Source organism: Podarcis muralis, chromosome 7, assembly GCF_964188315.1.
Source record: "Podarcis muralis chromosome 7, rPodMur119.hap1.1, whole genome shotgun sequence".
Classification (NCBI taxonomy): Eukaryota; Metazoa; Chordata; class Lepidosauria; order Squamata; family Lacertidae; genus Podarcis; species Podarcis muralis.
The window spans coordinates 66,656,125-66,675,584 of record NC_135661.1 but is presented as its reverse complement, the minus strand read 5'-3'; positions in this window follow the sequence as shown (position 1 = coordinate 66,675,584).

Genomic DNA, 19,460 nt, shown 5'->3' with positions numbered 1-19,460 from the left:
ACCCTTTTGTAAATTCTCAAGATACTAGTGATCATGGCTTTCCAGACTGACTCTGTAGATGCCTTGAGAGACTGCAAAGGATATTCTTTCTTCTAACTGAAACACATTGCTCCCTGGGTGGAAAAACAAAAAGGCTGGGGTTTGTTTGGCTGCTTAGTTAACTCTGCTTCAAGACACTGTACGGTCACTGTGTGTTAACATTCATATACACTTCCTGCACTGCAAAGCAAGTCTTGTGGTAGTGTTTGTAGGCGGAAGGTGGGGCCTTGACTCTGCAAGGACCTAAACCTCTAGGCCACACTCTGCAAGGACTCAAGGTTAAGTCATCCCCCTTGTTTTTCACAGGGGGAATACATTTGAAGTGGCTTCACCAGAGTAGCCTGCTGCTCAGCTTCCCTGGAGAAACAAAGCCCCCATTAAGCATAATGGCTCGTTCTCTTTGCCCACAGCAGTATTGCACATTAAGGCAGCAAATGCACTGTGAAATTCAAAGGCTAGCTTGGCCCGTGACTAAACTGAGCTGAGCAGGCCTCGACTCTTTATTCAAGCTGGTTTTGATCTTTTCCTCACTTCCCCCTGCCAGCCCCCTCTTCTTCCCAAGCCGGTTTTTTGAGCTGATTTAGATACTCGCCACTTTTTCTTAAGGAGCGAAAAACCTGGTCCTGACCGTATCCAAATGCAGTTCTGTTGATTGACTATCATGTGTCCTGTTTCAGGTGGGTCTTTCCTAGGAAAGCTTTGTCTGTTTCCACCTTGAGAGGTGCAGTGTGGGGCGGGGGAGCAGAGGGTCCCACAGCATCCTGAGAGAGCAGGCTGTGTCTGTGACTTTAGCCTGAATGTGCCACTACCTTTCACATTTCTCCCAGTCTCTGTGCAATGACCATTCTCAAATCTCATGCCATCAAGTATACTTTTTTTAAAAAAACAAAAACCCAGTCCATGCACACCATCGCTCTCTCTTCCTGACCTCACTCCCTCCCACTCCCCCTTCCCCACCCCTCCAGCAGTACAGACTTGGATGCCTCTGGAGCCTGGATGGGACCTCTGCTCCGTATAAATTATGTTGTGTGTGTGTTTAAAAAAATGTATTTACTCTTGACTGTACCAGTGTTGTGACTTTGCTACCAGTTCTTGTTTTTGTTTTTTTTGAGAAATAAAGTTGCCTTTTGGTTTTTCCAAACATCTGTCCGGTTTGTTTTTAAACTGAGTTCTTGCCTACATCAGTGAAACCAGGGGTTGCCAACCGTCTTCGAGCCTGTGGACACATTTGCAAAAGAAAGTGCTTCTCCGTGCAGCACATAGTTAAACTACGGAACGCGCTCCCACGGGAGACTGATGGCTGCCAAATTGGGCGGCTTTAAAAGAGTGATTAGACAAATTCACAGAGGAGAGGACTATTAGCTTGAACAGCTGTGCTCTGATGCCACAGGTGGAATCAGCAATGCTTCTGAATACCAGGTGGTGAAAGCCACAGGAGGGAAGAGTGCTCTTGGGGTTGAATCTTGCTTGCCAGTTCCCCACAAACATCTGTTTGGCCACTCTGAGAACAGGGTGCTTTGCCACTGGCCTGATCCAGCAAGCTTTTTCTTGCATCCTTGAATGGGAGAAACGGATACCACAAGTAATCACACACAGCCCAGCTTATTATATTGGGTACAATGGCATGCTTTTTTCAAGACTTGGGGCCCCTTGTGCACTTGCGGAACCAAACCTGGTTTTTAACAGAAGATGAAAAGCTGGATTTAGGGACATAGGAAGCTGCCCTTATACTGAGTCAGACGCTGACTGGCAGTGGCTTTCCAGGGCTTGAGACAGAGAGTTTAGTCCAGGCCTACCTGGAGATGCCAGGGATCAAACCTGGGACACTCAGCATACAAAGCAAGTGTGCTTAACCACTGAGCCACTTCTCTCACGTTCAGGAGCAGGGGGACTGTTTTCCTTGTTCAGGCTGAGGCTCCTAGAACCCATCATTCTGTGTGTTGACAGTCACATTTAAGAACAGAAGAAGAGCCTGCTGGAACAGGTCGATGGTCCATCTTGGCCAGCATCCTGTTACTCACAGTGGCCAGACAGATGCCTGTGGGAAAACTGCAAGAACATTCTCCCCTCTGCTTTCCAGCAACTGGTAGCAGCATTCAGAAGCATTACTGCCTCTACAATCAAAGGCAGAGCATAACCCCCGTGACTAGTAGCTGTCCTCGACAGCCTTATCCGCCACAAATTTATCCAATCCTCTTTGAAAGCCATTTCTTCCTTGCTGTAGCCTAGCAGCAGTTCAGGATAGACTGAACAGTAGTGCCTTATCTTATCCCCATATCAACCCGGCCAGATAAAAGTTTAGGCTTGCAGCTCAGGCCCAGGTGTGCTTGTGCAGAGCGGCTGCAGCTGCTCCCTCGCCAGTACAAGCCAGTCTGCTTCCTAGTCCTACTCAGCCACTTGTCCCTCCCTGTTTGGCTTGTTGTTAAGGCAGTCACTAAGACTCTTTTGTGACTGCTGAAACAAGGCACCTTAAAAGTGAATTAGCATTATAGCATCAGCGATCAGTGAATGGGTTTTTCCTCGTCATGTTCAGGTGGTTAGGACGAGCTTTCAGCCGGGGTCACATGCTTTGAATATGCATTAAATATACGGTGGAGAACATAAGAAGAGCCTGCTGGGTCAGCCTAATGGCCCATCTCATCCTGCATCTGATTCTCTCAGTGGCCAATCAGAAGCCTCGTTTGGGAAACCCGTGAGCAAGATTTGAACACAATAGCACTTACCGGCTCCCACTGTGGTTTTCAGCAACTGATGTTCAGATACCAGTAGCCATCAGTAGCCCCCTCCTCCTCTAAATGTGTGTTGAATGTCTCCCTGCCTCCTATCCCTAACTGCAACCCTGGCTGAGATGCCTACAATGGGCATGTGTTTGTACGTCGGAGGGGCACTGCCATTTGAAAACAGCCATTCCTTTGGGGTCTCCTTTGGCCAGCAGCCTGATGCAGGCCATGGATGTTTGTGTTTGATGGAGGGGCGAAAGGATTAGAAGTAGCTTTGAGGACCAGCATCCAAGGATTTTTCCATCCCAAGGCTCTCGGTTCGCAGGAGTTACTCAACACCAGTTTTGTAAGAGCTTCTGGGATAACAAACTTTTTATCAGCGGTGAGCAGACATGAAGCAAGGCAGAGAATGTTCCGTGCTGCTACGAGTGCAAAACTCATCTGGTTAGTGGTAGATAAGAGCAGAGCTCGATGGCATTTCAAAACTCATATGCGACTGGCAGCCAAAGTGTAACAGCCCTGTGGGGGCTCTGCTTAAAATGGGCCTCCCATTTGGATAAGGTAACATGCAAGCCATCCCAGTGCAAAGCTGGTCATATTTTAGGAAGGCCTGTAGCTCAGGGAGAGAAAGTGTGTCTCAAGGCCTGATTACTGCAGTGCACTCTACGTGGGGCTTCCCTTGGGCTTGATCTGCAGTTAGCACAGAATGCTGCAGCACGGTTGCTGACAGCAGTGAGAACCTGTCAGCATATAACACCTGCTGGTTGCCTATGGGTTACTGTTAATAGATAAAGCCCTTAATTGCTTGGGACTAGTTTACTTGCAGGTTCGCCTTACCACATATATGCCCCCTCAACCACTTTGTTCAGCAGAACTGGCACTGTTGCAGATGCCAGATAATTTTCCTTCTGCAATTGATAGAAATCAGTCGTTCTGTGTGGCAGCACCTATGGAACTCCCTGCCTATTGACACCAGCCAGGCTCCTGTGTTGTACTCTTTCTGGTGCCTGCTGAGAACATTGTTTAGGCAAGCCTATCCAGACATGTGTTTATTTTATTTTTTTAGCTAGTGCTGATTTTAATCATTTTAAACATATTTTAAATACCTGTTTGAAACTATGTTTTACTGATAGTTTTTATGATTTATTTTATATTTTAAATCACTTAGAAGTTTGATTGTTTGTTTGTTTTACAATTGAGTGGTATACAGTGGTACCTCGGGTTAAGTACTTAATTCATTCCGGAGGTCCGTTCTTAACCTGAAACTGTTCTTAACCTGAAGCACCACTTTAGCTAATGGGGCCTCCTGCTGCCACCGCGCCGCCAGAGCATGATTTCTGTTTTCATCCTGAAGCAAAGTTCTTAACCCGAGGTACTATTTCTGGGTTAGCGGAGTCTGTAACCTGAAGCGTATGTAACCCGAGGTACCACAGTATTGCATTTTGTTAGCATCAATAAAATAAATGTCAAACAGGGCTGGGGAACCTAGGATTCAAATTTGGTCTATGAGGCTGCTTTCTCCATTTGCCCTGTAACTGATGTTAGGTATGGGCCAGTTAATTTTAGTGGCTGCAAATGCACATTTGGGAACTTTAAAGTGTGCTCCTGATCACGCATAGGCAAAGGGAAGCCAACTTCGACCCTACCTCCCATCAGCTGATGGAGGGTAGATCAAAAGCTTCAGGGCTCCTGGCTACCTGTCACATTTGGCCCATTGCAAGGCTGGCTCTGATAGGGCTCTGACCTGTGGAGCCAAGGTGGTTATCCACCCCTGATGTAGAAGGAAGCCCTCCCATTCAGTTCCTGGCTTCTCCTGCTTGGACTGGGAAAGGCACCTGTCTTGAAACCTGGAGAGCTGCCTCCAGGCAGTGTATGTAGATGGGCAGAAAGTAGTTCAGAAGCTACTGGTAGGTTTTTGAATCTGATTTGCAAGGGTTTCTATTCTGGGTTATCTAACAATATCCATAACTTACTATTAAGGCACACAAAACTCTCCTAAATGAGGTTTCTGAAACAGAAAACAAGGAATGGAGCTTTTTAACCTTGTTTCTGGCATGGATAGAATATTCCTGGGATGAGCACATGCTCAGTGGCACCCTGTCCATTTATTCTTAGCATATGTCCAGCCAGCTAAGCCACTGCTTTGCATTGGGCTCTGGTCAGTGGATCTCTGGCTTCTAAAAAAAGCCTGAAGTCTCAACACTACCAGCAGCATAGAAAACTACTGAGCTAGATGAAAGGTAGTCATACATGTTTCTGATTCTACATATCTTGCAGTTGTGTGCTTGCAAGTACAACACATTTTGACAATTGTATGGCAGGAGCTGAAATCTTGCAAATGATTGCTTTAAAGTAAAAAGATCAACTCTTCCAAAGCTTATCTTTTGCTTTTCCTAATTTCCATGAACAAACCCTTGAATGCTTTTAAGATGTAATCAACCAGTACACACACAAAAAAAGCAAGTTTCCAAGGTGATAAGAGCTAAAAGGTATGGTGCAGATAGCCTGAGGGCTCACACATGAATGTTCCTGATGGCAGTATCAAGCAATGACTTTTGTGTCAATCAGCACTGATAAAATACTGCAGACGGAGCATTAATATATCACCTTAAATGCTGGGGTGAGGGGGGAGGGCTCTTCTCTGGCCTGAGTATTGATTCTACACTATGTGAGCAGTGCTTTGTGTTATTAAGTGCACTAGTAGATACTAGGGCCAAAGGGACAGATTAATTTGCTCATAGAAGAGTTTGATTTTCATTCTCCACCTACTGCTGTCCCACACTTCCTCCTCCCTAAACCTGGATAGTCCCTATGCAATGAACACAGCTATCCTATTTAGATTTTCATAGCCTTTTTGAGAGGCCCATTAAGTGAAGACCACCTTCCTATGCCAGGCGTGTCGGTCTTAAATAGCATTTAGGGATTTTCAAATCCTTTTCACTATTGTTATCACCAGTTGCTGGTTTTATTTTATTTTGGTATTATTCTGCTGCTGCTTTTTCCTGTTTATATGTTTTATTTCCATACTTTAAGGCAGCCGTCCCCAACCTAGCAACCTCTGGATGTTGTTGGACTACAACTCCCATCATCCTTGACTGTTAGCCATGCTGACTAAGGTTGACGGGAGTTGTAGTCCAACAACATCTGGAGAGCCCCAGGTTGCAGGATCCCACTTTATGGTTGTTATTATTTTACTATTATTATTCACTGCTACCTGCTTAGATAATGTTTTCTATTGGACGTATAGAGATATTGTAAGTAAGTAAGTAAATAAATAAATAAATAAATGTGGTGTGTGAGCATGTACAGTGGTACCTCGGGTTAATTACTTAATTCGTTCCGGAGGTCCGTTCTTAACCTGAAACTGTTCTTAACCTGAAGCACCACTTTAGCTAATGGGGCCTCCTGCTGGCACTGCGCTGCCGCTGCACGATTTCTGTTCTCATCCTGAAGGAAAGTTCTTAACCTGAGGTAATATTTCTGGGTTAGCGAAGTCTGTAACCTGAAGCGTATGTAACCTGAAGGGTATGTAACCCAAGGTACCACTGTATAGAAACTAGCCTATAGCCATAGCTGTCAAGTTACAGATTTGAAAATAAGGGACCAGCAGCCTCGAAAATAAGGGATCAGCAGCCAAAATAAGGGATTTTCCAAGCACAGGTATATTCAACTTCTGAGCCCCTCTGAGCCAAAGGCAAAAAGCCCAGCCAGCAGCCAAACGAAGCCTCAAGCGGTGGTTCCCACAGCACAGCAACCTGGCAAGGGGGATGCAGCAAGGGAAACCACCGTCACCTCTCTGCTGGGAAGCGCTGAGCAAAGGCGAGTCCCCAGGCAACGTGGCTGATTTGATTGGCACAAGACATGCAAGCTCCACCCCCTAGTCATTCTTAGACTCCTTATTGGGTGAGCAACGCAACCAAGCAACACAGTTGGAGCCTCCCTCGCCCTCCCTCCCTTTCCCGCCAAATAAGGGACGGTTGACAGTTATGCCTATAGCTTGAAGGTAAAATCAACATTTGTTGTTTCACCCTCTTTTGCCTCTAGCCATGCCCATCAATGGCATGCAACCCCCCCAGGGGAGAATACAGCCTCATACCCTCCAAAATGATGTGGCCCAAAAATCTGGGTCCAAAATCCTGTGTGAGTCACGTGAACTGAGTAAGATTTTCCCAGGGAGAGATCTTGGCCCGAAATCATGCAAGAGCAAGGTGCCCCAAATGGCCACCGTGCTCTTGTGGGGAAAAACCAAGACGTCCCAGTTTTTCTAGGGCAGTTGAAAAAAGTTCCCCCTCCCGGACTTAATGGGTCAGGACTCCAGTAATATCTTGACGGTGCCAACCTCTGATGCCAGACATGGGTGAGGAGATAGTTTGTGGCAGCTGGGATGGAGGCTTGCCTCTTAGGCTTCTTTGGGTGGTCTTGGCCAAATGGCGGCCTCTCCACTGTCATGAACGCAAGAGGTAACAGTTGCAAATCTCCTCCGCTTCCGGTGATTAGTTAAACAAGGGCAGCCTTGCCTCTTGTTGACAGCTACTGTTTGCACGTCTTAAAACGGTTCCTGCTGACAGAGCCAATACGTGCGGGATGTCTCCAATGGCCAGGGGACCACATGATCGCTCCGAGCAGCACGTGACTCCCATCATCATTAGTCTCCGAGAGCACGAGACAAGCGGGCTTAGTTGATGGCTTGATCACACATTGAGCAATCAGGCCTCTTTGCGAAGCAGGATTTCAACAATCAAGTTGTGTGCGGATTGCCGTTTGCATCTGTGGATTTCCCCCGCTTAATACATGGGGAACCTTGGGTTGCGATTACTGCATAGGGCTTATATCTCTCCATAAACAGAAGGGGAATGAGTGGGCAAGGATAACAGCCTGACCTATCAGATAAACACCCCAATGCTTTATTTTTTTGTATGTTTAACATTTTTATTCTTCTTGCAAGGAGTGCTGTCACATGCCACTTCTTCTTTTGCCAAGTTTAATCTCACAACAACCCTGTGATGTAGATGGTGGTGAGAGATCAGGGGCTTCCAGATGGGGATTTCACACTGCAAATTATTCCAGTTTTGTATTTCTGTAAAGTAACTTATTGGATTTTCTGCACCAAGGGTAAATCCTGACTGAATGGATGGGGAGAAACACGGGCAGGCATTTTGATGCTGGTAATATTATGTAGATGCTGGAGGGGGTGGGAAACAGAATCTTGCCTGCATGGGCAGTACTGATTTCACAATAAGAACTTATAGTGACTGGTCCAAGGTAAGAATGGGGGAGATATTTGATTCAGATCACATTTAAAGGTGAACCACATTTCAGAAATGCAAACCAAAACAAAGCCGTTTTTCAAAATGTGCACTTCTCTGAATTTTGCAATGCTGTTCTGCTCCCAAAACGACCAAGGTTTGCATAAAATGGGCGCATGCTAATTTATAAGCATATACATGTACATTCAAAAAGAACTGCTGTAACTGAAATAAAAATATTATTATGCCCACTAGCCTGTGTTTGGTTGTTATGGTGAATGTACCACTAAATGCAGTACATATTTTTTAAACAAAACCAATGCAAATCCCATGGTCTGTATGAGCCACAAACAGGATACAAAAAGGAATACAAAAAGGTAAAAGGAATAGCAAGGGATATTTAAATAAATCCATTTAAAAAGTGCAGTGAACACAGGCATCCTGTTGGGTAGGCCCAGCCAAAGTCCCATCAGTCACCAATTTCTGGGCCTCAGGAATGTTTCTGCAGACAGTGCGGCATTCTGGACTCTGCAACGCCAATAATAATATTCACTCCTGATTGCAGGCTCCAAGGTGCAGATGGAGATTATGTCCCATCTGGGTCAGAGACAGGCAGACAGCTCTCACCAAGGACAAAGTCTGGAGCATGGTGATTCCATCGTTTGCCTGACAAAGGCCATTCCAATGGCTTAAGTGGGTTCCTTGTGTTAACTGGAGGTGGGAATCAGTCCTACAATAGCTACAGCTAATGGCATTCCGGGCAGAGAGGGCTACACCTACATTTTTTATCTTACCATCTTATCTTATACCCACCCTTTACTGTATAGGTAAACATGCGGGATGCACATTCACAACCCGCAGCGTTCGCAACCTGTAATGGCGCGATTTAGCGCTACGGCGCATGCGCAACCCCCGAAACCCGGAAGTAACCCATTCCAGTATGTCAGGGAACTGCCATCGGAAGGACAGGAGGTGCAAAGGCTCCCTCAGGTTGAAAGAGACGGAGCAGCTGAAGAGGGAACCAGTAGGGGGCGAGCAGGAACTTCCAGGGAAAGTGAGTCGGAGGGGTGGCTCAGAGACGTTTCCAGCGAAAACAGTGGAGAGGTCTCAGGACCTCCTATAGGGACACCCACGCCTCGCCGGAAACTGTCACGCAGAGAGTCCAGAAGACGTGTTTCCGTGAAAGAGCTTTTATGTTGGAAACGTTTCCGAAAGCAACCACTTTCGGATTCTACTAGCGATTGACGCAGCCATGCCGGAGGGGCTCCGTCACAGGCAGAGGTTTGAAAACCTGATCAAACTCTGAGGGACTTGCATTTTACGCACAAGCAGCTCATCATCCCACCACAGCAATCCGAAAGTCCCTGAAAGCCAGCTTGTGCAGGGAGAGGCATCATGAGCGACCCAGCCGGAACCGGAGGAGCAGGAGCAGCTGGAGGAGGTCCAAGCCTGGAAGAAAGGTACAGGGCATTGGAGATCCAGCTGGCCATGCAAACGGCGAGGCTTGAGGAGAGGAGGGCTCAGGATGCAGAAAAGGGAAAGGAGAAAACCACCTCGATAGCCAGAAAGGTGCCAGGATTGGTGCAGAAATTCGGGGGAGATCCCAGAAACTATCATGCCTTTAGAACTGAGATGCAATACGCTCTCAACCTGCAGTATGATGACTTCCCCGACGAGGAATCGCGAGTGGCTTTTGTAATTGGCCATCTCGAAGGGGGGGCGAAGGATTGGGTTCGACCCCTGATGGCAGTGAATAATGAGATACTAAAGGACACGAGGAAGTTTTTTCGTGCCATGGACCTGATGTTTTCCAGTGACATTGAGCAGGGGGTGGTACGAAGGCAGTTAATGGCTTGCAAACAGGGGAGCCGATCTGTCCGTGAGTACTGGACTGAGTTTACTATGCTGATTCATAAATTGGGGTGGGACCTATCGGCGGAACCCATCCAAATGCTTTTTGAAGAGGGGCTTTCTTCGGCCGTTAAAGATGAACTTTCCCGGGGGCCAAGGGCGGAGTCTATGGATCAGCTGACCAAATCCGCGCTGGCCATAGGAGCGCGCCAGGAAGCGAGAGCTTTGGAAAGGCGGGAAGGGAAAGGAGAACGTTGGAGGGAACTGCGCATTCCGGACATTCCAGAGCCACCTTTCCCGCCGGCAGAGCCGATGGAAGTTGGAACAGCGCGGGCGCGCGCAGTTTCAAATCCCAGTGAAGGGCGGAAGAAGGAGGGAAAGAGTGCCAAGAAATGTTATCTCTGCCAACAGCCAGGGCACTTTGCCAGAGTCTGCCCACAAAGAAAGGAATGGCAAGGGATGGCAGGAGCTGTGGGGGAAAGGGAGGAGGAAAACAAGGAGCAAGTAAAAGCCAACGCCTGGCTGCCACCGTCGGGGCACAGCAGCCAGGCCAAAGAGCAGTGAAAGTGCCCACGCCAGAACCACCCAGACCTGCTTTAGTGATAGAAGTGTCACTAGAGCTGCCAAATGGACACCCCCTACAGGTCAAGGCGCTTTTGGATTCAGGCAGCTCCTGTAATTTTATGAGTAAGGAGTTTGCAGCTGAGCACCAGATACAGACCATCCCTTTAAGTAATCCCTTGCAGGTGACCACGATTGATGGCAGAGAGCTGTTGGGAGGAGAAGTTAGCCAACAGACTGTCCCGATGATAATGAGGGTGGCAAGGCACACCGAACGGATAGCGTTTAATGTGGCCACCTTGGGAGGAGCTCCCATCATTTTGGGGATGAGCTGGCTGGCGCTACACGATCCGCTAGTGGGCTGGCATCAGAGGGTGGTCTCCTTTGGGTCAGCGCATTGCCTAGAACACTGCAAGCAGGGGAAGGTTCAGGGCGGAGACAGAGTCACCCTAGCCGGGATGGAAGTAATGGGCAGAGGGAAGGTGCCCCCGCAATACGCAGATCTGAGCAACGTATTCAGCGAAAGGGAAGCAGACAAACTGCCGCCGCATAGACCCTTTGACTGTCAAATCAATCTACTCCCTGGGGCCCAACTCCCAGTGGGCAAGCTGTACGCCATGTCCGACAGGGAGATGCAGGAGCTGAGGGAGTTCATTGACAAAAACCTGAAGCGAGGTTTCATCAGAGAGTCCCGAGCGGTGGGGGGCAGCCCAGTGTTTTTTGTGGACAAAAAAAACACAGATAAGCCGAGACTTGTGTGTGACTTCAGGGCCTTGAATGCAGTGTCGGAACCCCTGGCTTTCCCTATGCCCCGAATTGATGACATTTTGACCAGGGTAAGGAAGGGAAAGATTTTTACAAAGCTGGACCTGCGGGGGGCGTACAATCTGATACGCATAAGGAAGGGAGATGAATGGAAGACCACCATGTTCACCCCTTTGGGAGCCTTTGAATACCTCGTTATGCCCTTCGGTCTACAAGGAGGCTCCGCGTGCTTTCAAGCGTTTATTAACCACGTTCTGGGGCCTTTGCTCTACAAGAACTGTGTGGCCTTTTTAGACGACGTGTTGGTGTATTCGGAGGATGAGGAGCAGCATGTGAGGGACGTTCGAGAAGTGTTGGGCAGGCTGCAAGCCAACCAGCTGTGGGTGAAACTGGAGAAGTGCCAGTTTCATACCAAGGAGGTGGAATTCCTGGGGTACCGCTTGTCAGACAAGGGATTGGCCATGGATCCAGGCAAGGTCCAAGCGGTACTGGAATGGAAGACACCGAAGACCAAGAAGGATGTGCAAAGATTCTTGGGGTTTGGGAACTTTTATCGGAAGTTCATCAAGAACTTTGCCCACTTGACGGCGCCCATCACCGACTGCCTCAGCAGCAAGAAGAAATTTGTTTGGACGGCGGAGGCGGAGCGAGCATTTGAAGAACTGAAAAGGGCTTTCGCCTCGGAAGAACAACTTCTGCATGTGGATTTACGAAAACCCATGAGAGTGGAAACCGATGCGTCCGACCGGGCGGTAGGGGCGGTACTTCTTCAACCGGGGAGGAGTATGTCAGAGTGGAGACCGTGTGCCTTCTTCTCGCGGAAGCTGAATAAATCCGAGAGGAACTACACGGTGTATGACAGGGAACTACTTGCCATTCACGAAGCGTTCCGGAGGTGGAGACATTTATTAATTGGGGCACAACACAAGGTGCAAGTGTGCACCGACCACAAGAATTTAGAGTATTGGAGAACAGCTCGAGTGCTCAACCAACGACAAGTGAGATGGGCACAGGAATTCTCTAAATTCAACTTTGAAATTTGTTATGTGCCAGGTCCAGAAAACGTCAGGGCGGACGCTCTCTCACGCAAACCAGAGTATTGGGAGGGGGAGGGGGCGATTGAAGAGAGACATGTCATCCCTGAGGACCGCTGGGTGTGTGGGGCGGCGCTGGTGGGGCAACGAGAACTGGTAGAGGAAACGGAAAATGATGAATATGCCCAGGATAAGCTCAGAGGACTCAGGGGGGAGGGCGAGAGCCCCGAAGGTTTTGAGGAAAGAAATGGGGCATTGTATTACAAAGGGGCACTGTATATACCCGAAGGTGAATTGAGGGGGAGAGTACTCAAGCAGTTGCACGATAGCCCCACGGCGGGACATTTTGGGCAACACAAGACCATGTGGTTGGTTACCAGGGAATTCTGGTGGCCCAAGGTGAGGGAAGATGTAAGGGAGTATGTAAGAGGGTGTGACCAATGTCAGCGAGCCAAAGGGGAAAGACGGGCGCCGGCAGGGTTATTAGAACCATTACCCACACCAGAACGGCCTTGGGAAGCGGTATCAATAGATTTTATGACGGATCTGCCGAAGTCCAAGGGGAAAACAGCCATCATGGTAGTAGTAGACCTGTTAACAAAGATGTGCCACTTTGTAGCATGCTCACATGCAGTCACAGCGGAAGAAACAGCGAAGTTGTTTGTAGAACACATCTTTAGGTTGCACGGGGCTCCCTTGAGGGTGATCTCAGACCGCGGCAAACAATTTACTTCCAGGTTCTGGAGGAAGCTCATGAGCTTGCTGCACGTGGAAGTCAATTTTTCAACGGCCCGGCACCCTGAAACCAACGGGCAGGCGGAAAGAGCAAATGGCATTCTTCAACAATATCTGAGGTGTTATGTCAATGACAGAGAGAACGATTGGGTCGAAAAGTTGGCGCTGGCAGAATTTGCCTACAATAATGCGGAGAATGTGTCCACAGGGATGAGCCCCTTTTTGGCTAATTACGGGTGTCACCCCAGGGCATTTCCAGGGGAGGGAGGGGAGAGATGGAGCGTTCCAGCGGCTGAACATTTTGTAGAAGAGATGGAAGCGATCCATCATCAGCTCCAGCTCAACTTAGAAAGGGCCAAGGCACAATATAAGAAGCAGGCAGACGAGGAACAGGAAATGGAAGGATTCACGGAGTCGGAGTTGGAAGAGGGAATAGACTCCGAAGACGAGGAGTATCGAGAGACGAGGGACAGTAGCAGGTGGAGGGAAGTGTTCGAAACTTCGGACGATGAGGAAGGTTCTTTCAGGGGTTTTACTTCCTCCCAGCCCGGAGGGGAGGAGACGGGAGGGGGTGAAGGGGGCCCTGGAGGGGAGGTGGATGTCAGGGAACTGCCATCGGAAGGACAGGAGGTGCAAAGGCTCCCTCAGGTTGAAAGAGACGGAGCAGCTGAAGAGGGAACCAGTAGGGGGCGAGCAGGAACTTCCAGGGAAAGTGAGTCGGAGGGGTGGCTCAGAGACGTTTCCAGCGAAAACAGTGGAGAGGTCTCAGGACCTCCTATAGGGACACCCACGCCTCGCCGGAAACTGTCACGCAGAGAGTCCAGAAGACGTGTTTCCGTGAAAGAGCTTTTATGTTGGAAACGTTTCCGAAAGCAACCACTTTCGGATTCTACTAGCGATTGACGCAGCCATGCCGGAGGGGCTCCGTCACAGGCAGAGGTTTGAAAACCTGATCAAACTCTGAGGGACTTGCATTTTACGCACAAGCAGCTCATCATCCCACCACACAGTACTTCCAGGTTTCGGTGGCTCTGTAACCTAAAAAAACGCAACCTGAAGCATCTGTAACCTGAGGTATGACTGTATTCAGAACAGTTTGAAACATCTTACAAGGTAATCATAGCTTGGGGACTCAGTATTCACAGAAAATAATAACAAAAGTGTGAGATAGATAAATAAATAGTGTATGAGCCTGCAGAGGTGGGGAAAAGAGCTCATTCCATCAGCCATGCTTTAAAGGCCAGCTCTCTTGAGTTGCCTCCTGCAGTTCATCATTATTTGTGGTGTGCAAATTTTGGCTGATGCTGGAGCCTGGAGACACAGCAGCAGGTACTGCTCTGAGCTGGAACCAAAGCCGGGGGTCAGGGCTTCCCTGGAAACTGAATGGGGTGGCAAACTCTATTGGCTTGTGAGTCCTCCCACCCTGTGCTCAGGTTGCATGCATGTAAATAAAACCACATATCCTAAAGATGCCACAGTCTCCATTGACCTTCATTCCAAGGCCTCTTTTGTTGCTATGTGTGTTTCCGCCACCCTGCTTGGTTACCTGTTCCAAAAGAACCCCCAATATGTGTAACTTTTCCTTGTGTGGGACTGGCTCCAGCCCCTCGATCGTTTTGGTTGATTTATTTTGCAGCTTCACCAGGCTGACAATATTCTTGTTTGATAGGTAGTGAGGGGTGGAAATCATGGACACCTTCCCTGCCACCCAAGGAAACTTGCAGTCTTTTCCTGACAGTCATCAAAAAAGTATTTCCTTTTAGGGCCATGCAAATATATGAGGTGAGCTGTTCTAAGTCCACCTGCAACTAGGTCCCGTCCATAAGTTACAGCGTGCACTTTCTTCCTAGACGGGCAAAGATCGCCAGCTGTAAAACAAAACAGCCAGTTTCTATCTTAACCACAGAGCACAAGCCAGTGACAGATGGCTTGTGGGTGACATATGTCTTATACTGAGGTCATCAAGCAGAAGAGACAGTTTGAAAAACATTTGAAAATGATTTTGAAACAGATGCTGTCAGAGAAAGAAACAGCATGTGAGACTATATACCGTTTCACAAGCTTGCTTTCTTTGTCAGATAGCACCAGATATACTTTTCTCCCCAAATATTTTTATTGATTTTGCAGTGGCATATATCAAATGAACACATTGTCATCTGTAAGGGGGACAAAGGTCTTCTAACAACTCTCAGCACTGTTAATAAACTACAGTTCCCAGGTTTCTTCGGGGGGGGGGGAGCCATGATTTCCAGTTTGTTTCCAGGCTCAATTCAAGGTGCTCATGTTAGTACAGTGTTTAAAGCCCTAAACAACTCAGGCCCCAAATATGGGGAAGACCACTTCCTTCCCTACAGACCCTCTCAGGTGCTAAGATCGGTGGGGGAAACCCACTTGGTGGTTCCATCGCCCTCAAAAGCTCCCTTGAGATGGCACTTGAGAGGTATATTTTTAGGACCCACCTTATTTCTGCAATTTTATATTGCTGCTTTTAATATTGCATAATATTGTGTTTTAATTCTTTTAACCCACCCTGGGACCTTAGGTGAAGGGCAGGTAATAAATTGCAACAACAACAACAGTTTAAAATGATATGATACTGCTTTAAATGGATAGTGCAGGTGGTGGAGCCTCAGAAAATGAGCTCGATTTATTGCTAGTAAGTAGGATGAGCTGAGGAAGCCTTCCTTACCAATTTGTCAGGCTGGCACAGGCCCCCTTCAATAAAGTATGCCACATGCTCTCATGATGCCCTGAGTACATGCTAGTACCTATAACAACACATCTCCATTCATCACCTACCTTTACATGATAAGAAACTGCCTTATACCGAGTGAAACCACTGGCTCACCTAGCTCAGTCTTATCAACACTGATGGCGGTATAGACCAGTGGAAGCCCTGTGGTGCCCTCCAGATGCTGTTGGACTACAGCTCCCATTATCTACTCCAGCATGGCCAATGATCAGGGATAATGGGTATTGTAGTCCAGCAACATCAGGAGGATAGCACTTCAGCTACCCCTAGTCTGAGCTTTCATCCTGACCCGAGGATGCCAGGGATTAAACCTGACAAGCCTGTGCTCTCCCATTGAGCTTTCAGCTCTTCCCTTTCACATCTCTGCACTGCGAACCAAAGTATACCTTTTGCCACGGCTATGCAATGGTGGTAAAAGGGACGCGGGTGGCGCTGTGGGTAAAAGCCTCAGTGCCTAGGACTTGCCGATTGAAAGGTCGGCGGTTCGAATCCCCGCGGCGGGGTGCGCTCCCGTTGCTCGGTCCCAGCGCCTGCCAACCTAGCAGTTCGAAAGCACCCCCGGGTGCAAGTAGATAAATAGGGACTGCTTACTAGCGGGAAGGTAAACGGCGTTTCCATGTGCTGCGCTGGCTCGCCAGATGCAGCTTGTCACGCTGGCCACGTGACCCGGAAGTGTCTGCGGACAGCGCTGGCTCCCGGCCTCTAGAGTGAGATGAGCACACAACCCTAGAGTCTGTCAAGACTGGCCCGTACGGGCAGGGGTACCTTTACCTTTACCTTTTATGCAATGGTGGTATTTGTATCACTGTTATGCAATTGCCTATGAAAGCAAAGGGAGATTAATTCTGACTTTCACGTGCATTTAGGATCTCATCAGCAGATGGCAAAACGGTGACAGGCACAGCAGGCCAGGCCTTGGCAGGGAGGAAGGTAAACTTGTGTTATCTGACTCAGTCCTACAGCTCTCAGAAGCATCTTCTCCCAACTAGTTTTTTCCAACTGAACGTAACAGAGTTGATTGTAGCTTGTGTGGCAGCAAGCTGCCCTTTCTGTGCCCTCAAAGGTAGCTATAAATCACTTTGTTCTTGCAACTTCACTCAGTAGGAGACAGACATGGGGGTGATAACAACAGATATACTCAGATGGTTGCTCTACAGACACCTGCTCTTTAGAGTAATAAAAGGGAGGCAAAAAGGCAGGTGATTTAAGGTGTTCAGAAATTTAACATGCTGGGCTGTAAGGTGGAAGTCCATGGAGTCCATGCAGAAGGGCTCAGTGGTACAGCACCCACTTCACATGCTGAAGGTCCAAGGTTCGATCCCTGGCATCTCCAGGAAAGGCTGGGAATCTAATGACTGAAATCCTGAACAGCTACTGCCAGTCAGTGTACACAGTACCGAGCTAGAGGGACCAATGGTCTGACTTCAAAGAAGGCAGCTTCCTATGTTCCTAATAGATACAATGCAATGGTAACAGCTATTTGGCCTTTTATGCAGAATGAAATCCAGGACTCCATTATTAAGGACATAGAGGTCCGGTTCACATGTCAGGGCATACTATAGTTTGCTCCGAGTCTGGTTCTCTGGTTTGTTTTATTTTAGATGGCTGTAACTCATCCTGTGACCTTGGGGTAAGGGTGGGTAATTAAATAAACAAACAACAACAGAAGAAGGATGTTTACCACCACCAGCATTACGGAATGTAATCTCCTGGGATACTTGTCTATAGCTTTGATTAGAAATTGGAGCATTAATAATAGCAACACCATTAATAATAAAAATACATCAGCAATGGTGCTTTTGCTAAGTATAAAAGGTCCCTGCCCTGAGGAGCTCACAATCTACATCTTTATCACAAGAGACAGCAGGAAGGAGAAGAGAAATGGTATTTATGTGAACCGCCCTGAGACCTTCAGGTACAGGGTGGTATAGAAATTCAATCAATCAATCAATCAATCAATCAATCAATCAATCTTCCATTGTCTCCTGAGACATACAGATGTCATCCATCCAAAACAATGTACTTAGGCTTTGCCACAGTAGGGTATGTGGACTAAAAAATTGTGCCAAACAAATGTGGGTGTTGAGAAATCCGAAGGAAATAAGAGAATTTCCAAAATATGTTTAGAAGTGTCTTAACACTATTGGGGAGGGGAGGGTTAGATAAACCTGGAGATAGGAAAGGTTGTGATTCACTCATCAGTTGCTCCATGCTTTTGCTTTGTAAAAACCAAAGATCACAAAGGGATGGGAGAAGTTGCTACTCAGTGGATTACTTAAGCAAAACCTGAAGTACAAGCCACCCAACAAAGAGGCAAGTAAACAACTGTAAATAGCAGTTTACTGCAGTTTGGTACTTCCATATCATGAGAGCGTGGGAAGCTGCCTTATAATCAGGGCTTTTTTTCAGCTGGAACTCACCAAAACTCAGTTTTGGCACCCCTCAGGTGGGCGCTATTGCCATTTTAAGAGAACAAGGGAGACATTCATAGTGAGTTCCAGCACCTCTTTTTCTAGAAAAATAGCACTGCTTATACTGAATCAGACAGACCATTTGTCCATCTAGCTCAGTATTCTACGACTGGCAGGTCTCTCTGGGTATTCAGACAGGGGATGTTCCCAGTCCTACATGGGAGATGCTGGGGCCTGAACCTAGAGCCTTCTGCATTCAAAGCATGTGCTCTGCCAGAGTTGCAGTCCTTCCTCTGAATGCAGAAATACAGAATTTTGCCACTTGCTTAGAGATATACAATGTTCCTATATGGCTGGTGCTGAACTGGACGAGTCTTTTAAAGAGCCTAAATGGAAGCTATATGCAAACCAGTCTGGACACTTCTGAGAAAGGTGCAAATTATGTAATGAGAAAATAAACACCTGTTCTGAGTCACTGCTATTTGTAGAAAAAAATTGCTTTGCAATCTTCTGAAAATATGGTGATTCACTATACTGTAGTCAGGGCATAGTAATTGTTTTTGATCAGCACAGTGACAGAAACTAAGCAATAGATACAGTTGCCTTACAAGCCTGGAGAGGATGTCATGACGCAGAATAAATTTTTGTGGGTTTGGCCAGAGTCCATTGCCTTGCCAGTACTGCTCTGCACCTCACCAATCTTCGTCCTCCATATTCCTGTTTTTAAGTTCACTGCAAGCTGTGTCTTTCTCAACACCCAAACTCAGCATTTCACCTGCGGTCTTTAAAAACCAAAACTAAACTTCTCCTTAGACTGTTTCAACAGTAACTCCCTACGATGATGCGAAGAAGTCTAATCAGGGATTTTATTCGTTCATTTGCAGCACAATCCTATCTATGCACGACTACTCAGAAGTAAAAACCACTGAGTTTAACGGGCCTTACTCCCGGGTAAGAGCATAAGACAGGATTGCAGCCTCGGGGTAACTTTTTGCTTTATTAACTTTGTTTCGAAGTAAAATAAAATTTCGTGGTGGTGGGGAACAAAACATGCGACAAATTATCCGGATGCTGAACCACAGTTCTGGATTGGGGCTACTTATTATTATTTGAGGAGGAGGAGAGGCCCAAATCTATACAGGTCTACTCAAAAGTAAGCCCCCCCAACTGGGTCGCCTGAAGGATTTCCAAAGACTAGTCCTAGATCGTTCATAGCCTGAGACGCACCCTAACCCCGGGAGGGGCACCGCATAGGGACTATTCAAGAGGGATCCGGCGTGGTTTGTATTTTGCTTTTCGGCGGCGCAGATATATAACGTAATGCGGCAACGTCACTGTTTCCCCGC